This window comes from Heptranchias perlo, unplaced genomic scaffold (genome assembly GCF_035084215.1).
Source record: "Heptranchias perlo isolate sHepPer1 unplaced genomic scaffold, sHepPer1.hap1 HAP1_SCAFFOLD_127, whole genome shotgun sequence".
NCBI lineage: Eukaryota > Metazoa > Chordata > Chondrichthyes > Hexanchiformes > Hexanchidae > Heptranchias > Heptranchias perlo.
The window spans coordinates 1,338,674-1,345,400 of record NW_027138505.1 but is presented as its reverse complement, the minus strand read 5'-3'; positions in this window follow the sequence as shown (position 1 = coordinate 1,345,400).

Here is a 6,727-nt window from a genome sequence, read left to right as displayed (position 1 = left end):
GTTCTTGTCAATTTTTGTTGAATTTTATCAAATGAACTTATTTCAGTCAGCTGGATCTTTCTTCAAAGCAAAAAGATTTTATCTTCAAATACAAGAACTTTTCGTGGTTTTGTTGATTTTCAGCAAATGAACATTTTTCACCGAGGGAGAAGTTTTTTCTTTGATAGCGTCAGATTTTATCTTAAAATACAAGAACTTTTCGTGGTTCTTGTCAATTTTTGTTGAATTTTAACAAATGAACTTATTTCAGTCAGCTGGATCTTTCTTCAAAGCAAAAAGATTTTATCTTCAAATACAAGAACTTTTCGTGGTTTTGTTGATTTTCAGCAAATGAACATATTTCAGCGAGCGAGAAGTTTTTTCCTTGATAGCGTCAGATTTTATCCTAAAATACAAGAACTTTTCGTGGTTCTTGTCAATTTTTGTTGGTTTTCATCAAATGAACTTATTTCAGTCAGCTGGATCTTTCTTCTTCAAAGCAAAAAGATTTTATCTTCAAATACAAGAACTTTTCGTGGTTTTGTTGATTTTCAGCAAATGAACATATTTCAGCGAGGCAGAAGTTTTTTCTTTAATAGCGTCAGATTTTATCTTAAAATACAAGAACTTTTCGTGGTTCTTGTCAATTTTTGTTGGTTTTGATCTCATGAACTTATTTCAGTCAGCTCGATCTTTCTTCTTCAAAGCAAAAAGATTTTATCTTCAAATACAAGAACTTTTCGTGGTTTTGTTGATTTTCAGCAAATGAACATATTTCAGCGAGCGAGAAGTTTTTTCCTTAATAGCGTCAGATTTTATCCTAAAATACAAGAACTTTTCGTGGTTCTTGTCAATTTTTGTTGATTTTCATCAAATGAACTTATTTCAGTCAGCTGCATCTTTCTTCTTCAAAGCAAAAAGATTTTAACTTCAAATACAAGAACTTTTCGTGGTTTTGTTGATTTTCAGCAAATAAACATATTTCAGCGATCGAGAAGTTTTTTCTTTGATAGCGTCAGATTTTATCTTAAAATACAAGAACTTTTCGTGGTTCTTGTCAATTTTTGTTGGTTTTGATCTCATGAACTTATTTCAGTCAGCTAGATCTTTCTTCTTCAAAGCAAAAAGATTTTATCTTCAAATACAAGAACTTTTCGTGGTTTTGTTGATTTTCAGCAAATGAACATATTTCAGCGAGCGAGAAGTTTTTTCCTTAATAGCGTCAGACTTTATCATAAAATACAAGAACTTTTTGTGGTTCTTGTCAATTTTTGTTGGTTTTCATCCAATGAACTTATTTCAGTCAGCTAGATCTTTCTTCTTCAAAGCAAAAAGATTTTATCTTCAAATACAAGAACTTTTCGTGGTTTTGTTGATTTTCAGCAAATGAACATATTTCAGCGAGCGAGAAGTTTTTTCTTTAATAGCGTCAGATTTTATCTTAAAATACAAGAACTTTTCGTGGTTCTTGTCAATTTTTGTTGGTTTTGATCTCATGAACTTATTTCAGTCAGCTCGATCTTTCTTCTTCAAAGCAAAAAGATTTTATCTTCAAATACAAGAACTTTTCGTGGTTTTGTTGATTTTCAGCAAATGAACATATTTCAGCGAGCGAGAAGTTTTTTCTTCAATAGCATCAGATTTTATCTTAAAATACAATAACATTTCGTGGTTCTTGTCAATTTTTGTTGATTTTCATCAAATGAACTTATTTCAGTCAGCTGCATCTTTCTTCTTCAAAGCAAAAAGATTTTATCATCAAATACAAGAACTTTTCGTGGTTTTGTTGATTTTCAGCAAATGAACATATTTCAGCGAGCTAGAAGTTTGTTCTTTGATAGCGTCAGATTTTATCTTAAAATACAAGAACTTTTCGTGGTTCTTGTCAATTTTTGTTGGTTTTGATCTCATGAACTTATTTTATTCAGCTGGATCTTTCTTCTTGAAAGCAAAAAGATTTTATCTTCAAATACAAGAACTTTTCGTGGTTTCGTTGATTTTCAGCAAATAAACATATTTCAGCGATCGAGAAGTTTTTTCTTTGATGGCGTCAGATTTTATCTTAAAATACAAGAACTTTTCGTGGTTCTTGTCAATTTTTGTTGAATTTTATCAAATGAACTTATTTCAGTCAGCTGGATCTTTCTTCAAAGCAAAAAGATTTTATCTTCAAATACAAGAACTTTTCGTGGTTTTGTTGATTTTCAGCAAATGAACATTTTTCAGCGAGGTAGAAGTTTTTTTCTTTGATTGCGTCAGATTTTATCTTAAAATACAAGAACTTTTCCTGGTTCTTGTCACTTTTTGTTGGTTTTGATCTCATGAACTTATTTCAGTCAGCTAGATCTTTCTTCAAAGCAAAAAGATTTTATCTTCAAATGCAAGAACTTTTCGTGGTTTTGTTGATTTTCAGCAAATGAACATATTTCAGCGAGCGAGAATTTTTGTCCTTAATAGCGTCAGATTTTATCCTAAAATACAAGAACTTTTCGTGGTTCTTGTCAATTTTTGTTGGTTTTCATCCAATGAACTTATTTCAGTCAGCTAGATCTTTCCACTTCAAAGCAAAAAGATTTTATCTTCAAATACAAGAACTTTTCGTGGTTTTGTTGATTTTCAGCAAATGAACATATTTCAGCGAGCGAGAATTTTTTTCTTCAATAGCGTCAGATTTTATCTTAAAATACAAGACCTTTTCGTGGTTCTTGTCAATTTTTGTTGATTTTCATCAAATGAACTTATTTCAGTCAGCTGGATCTTTCTTCTTCAAAGCAAAAAGATTTTATCTTCAAATACAAGAACTTTTCGTGGTTCTTGTCAATTTATGTTGGTTTTGATCTCATGAACTTATTTCAGTCAGCTGGATCTTTCTTCTTCAAAGCAAAAAGATTTTAACTTCAAATACAAGAACTTTTCGTGGTTTTGTTGATTTTCAGCAAATAAACATATTTCAGCGATCGAGAAGTTTTTTCTTTGATAGCGTCAGATTTTATCTTAAAATACAAGAACTTTTCGTGGTTCTTGTCAATTTTTGTTGGTTTTGATCTCATGAACTTATTTCAGTCAGCTAGATCTTTCTTCTTCAAAGCAAAAAGATTTTATCTTCAAATACAAGAACTTTTCGTGGTTTTGTTGATTTTCAGCAAATGAACATATTTCAGCGAGCGAGAAGTTTTTTCCTAAATAGCGTCAGACTTTATCATAAAATACAAGAACATTTTGTGGTTCTTGTCAATTTTTGTTGGTTTTCATCCAATGAACTTATTTCAGTCAGCTAGATCTATCTTCTTCAAAGCAAAAAGATTTTATCTTCAAATACAAGAACTTTTCGTGGTTTTGTTGATTTTCAGCAAATGAACATATTTCAGCGAGCGAGAAGTTTTTTCTTCAATAGCGTCAGATTTTATCTGAAAATACAAGAACTTTTCGTGGTTCTTGTCAATTTTTGTTGATTTTCATCAAATGAACTTATTTCAGTCAGCTGGATCTTTCTTCTTCAAAGCAAAAAGATTTTATCTTCAAATACAAGAACTTTTCGTGGTTTTGTTGATTTTCAGCAAATTAACATATTTCAGCGAGGTAGAAGTTTTTTCTTTGATAGCTCAAGATTTTATCTTAAAATACAAGAACTTTTCGTGCTTCTTGTCAATTTTTGTTGGTTTTCATCCAATGAACTTATTTCAGTCAGCTAGATCTTTCTTCTTCAAAGCAAAAAGATTTTATCTTCAAATACAAGAACTTTTCGTGGTTTTGTTGATTTTCAGCAAATGAACATATTTCAGCGAGCGAGAAGTTTTTTCTTTAATAGCGTCAGATTTTATCTTAAAATACAAGAACTTTTCGTGGTTCTTGTCAATTTTTGTTGGTTTTGATCTCATGAACTTATTTCAGTCAGCTCGATCTTTCTTCTTCAAAGCAAAAAGATTTTATCTTCAAATACAAGAACTTTTCGTGGTTTTGTTGATTTTCAGCAAATGAACATATTTCAGCGAGCGAGAAGTTTTTTCTTCAATAGCGTCAGATTTGATCTGAAAATACAAGAACTTTTCGTGGTTCTTGTCAATTTTTGTTGATTTTCATCAAATGAACTTATTTCAGTCAGCTGGATCTTTCTTCTTCAAAGCAAAAAGATTTTATCTTCAAATACAAGAACTTTTCGTGGTTTTGTTGATTTTCAGCAAATGAACATCTTTCAGCGAGGTAGAAGTTTTTTCTTTAATAGCGTCAGATTTTATCTTAAAACACAAGAACTTTTCGTGGCTCTTGTCAATTTTTGTTTGTTTTGATCTCATGAGCTTATTTCAGTCAGCTAGATCTTTCTTCTTCAAAGCAAAAAGATTTTATCTTCAAATACAAGAACTTTTCGTGGTTTTGTTGATTTTCAGCAAATTAACATATTTCAGCGAGCGAGAAGTTTTTTCCTTAATAGCGTCAGATTTTATCATAAAATACAAGAACTTTTTGTGGATCTTGTCAATTTTTGTTGGTTTTCATCCAATGAAGTTATTTCAGTCAGCTAGATCTTTCTTCTTAAAAGCAAAAAGATTTTATCTTCAAATACAAGAACTTTTCGTGGTTTTGTTGATTTTCAGCAAATGAACATCTTTCAGCGAGGTAGAAGTTTTTTCTTTGATAGCGTCAGATTTTATCTTAACATACAAGAACTTTTCGTGGTACTTGTCAATTTTTGTTGGTTTTCATCAAATGAACTTATTTCAGTCAGCTGGATCTTTCTTCTTCAAAGCAAAAAGATTTTATCTTCAAATACAAGAACTTTTCGTGGTTTTGTTGATTTTCAGCAAATGAACATATTTCAGCGAGGCAGAAGTTTTTTTCTTTGATTGCGTCAGATTTTATCTTAAAATACAAGAACTTTTCCTGGTTCTTGTCAATTTTTGTTGGTTTTGATCTCATGAACTTATTTCAGTCAGCTAGATCTTTCTTCAAAGCAAAAAGATTTTATCTTCAAATGCAAGAACTTTTCGTGGTTTTGTTGATTTTCAGCAAATGAACATATTTCAGCGAGCGAGAATTTTTGTCCTTAATAGCGTCAGATTTTATCCTAAAATACAAGAACTTTTCGTGGTTCTTGTCAATTTTTGTTGGTTTTCATCCAATGAACTTATTTCAGTCAGCTAGATCTTTCCACTTCAAAGCAAAAAGATTTTATCTTCAAATACAAGAACTTTTCGTGGTTTTGTTGATTTTCAGCAAATGAACATATTTCAGCGAGCGAGAATTTTTTTCTTCAATAGCGTCAGATTTTATCTTAAAATACAAGGCCTTTTCGTGGTTCTTGTCAATTTATGTTGGTTTTGATCTCATGAACTTATTTCAGTCAGCTGGATCTTTCTTCTTCAAAGCAAAAAGATTTTAACTTCAAATACAAGAACTTTTCGTGGTTTTGTTGATTTTCAGCAAATAAACATATTTCAGCGATCGAGAAGTTTTTTCTTTGATAGCGTCAGATTTTATCTTAAAATACAAGAACTTTTCGTGGTTCTTGTCAATTTTTGTTGGTTTTGATCTCATGAACTTATTTCAGTCAGCTAGATCTTTCTTCTTCAAAGCAAAAAGATTTTATCTTCAAATACAAGAACTTTTCGTGGTTTTGTTGATTTTCAGCAAATGAACATATTTCAGCGAGCGAGAAGTTTTTTCCTTAATAGCGTCAGACTTTATCATAAAATACAAGAACTTTTTGTGGTTCTTGTCAATTTTTGTTGGTTTTCATCCAATGAACTTATTTCAGTCAGCTAGATCTTTCTTCTTCAAAGCAAAAAGATTTTATCTTCAAATACAAGAACTTTTCGTGGTTTTGTTGATTTTCAGCAAATGAACATATTTCAGCGAGCGAGAAGTTTTTTCTTCAATAGCGTCAGATTTTATCTGAAAATACAAGAACTTTTCGTGGTTCTTGTCAATTTTTGTTGATTTTCATCAAATGAACTTATTTCAGTCAGCTGGATCTTTCTTCTTCAAAGCAAAAAGATTTTATCTTCAAATACAAGAACTTTTCGTGGTTTTGTTGATTTTCAGCAAATTAACATATTTCAGCGAGGTAGAAGTTTTTTCTTTGATAGCTCAAGATTTTATCTTAAAATACAAGAACTTTTCGTGCTTCTTGTCAATTTTTGTTGGTTTTCATCCAATGAACTTATTTCAGTCAGCTAGATCTTTCTTCTTCAAAGCAAAAAGATTTTATCTTCAAATACAAGAACTTTTCGTGGCTTTGTTGATTTTCAGCAAATGAACATATTTCAGCGAGCGAGAAGTTTTTTCTTTAATAGCGTCAGATTTTATCTTAAAATACAAGAACTTTTCGTGGTTCTTGTCAATTTTTGTTGGTTTTGATCTCATGAACTTATTTCAGTCAGCTCGATCTTTCTTCTTCAAAGCAAAAAGATTTTATCTTCAAATACAAGAACTTTTCGTGGTTTTGTTGATTTTCAGCAAATGAACATATTTCAGCGAGCGAGAAGTTTTTTCTTCAATAGCATCAGATTTTATCTTAAAATACAATAACATTTCGTGGTTCTTGTCAATTTTTGTTGATTTTCATCAAATGAACTTATTTCAGTCAGCTGCATCTTTCTTCTTCAAAGCAAAAAGATTTTATCATCAAATACAAGAACTTTTCGTGGTTTTGTTGATTTTCAGCAAATGAACATATTTCAGCGAGCTAGAAGTTTGTTCTTTGATAGCGTCAGATTTTATCTTAAAATACAAGAACTTTTCGTGGTTCTTG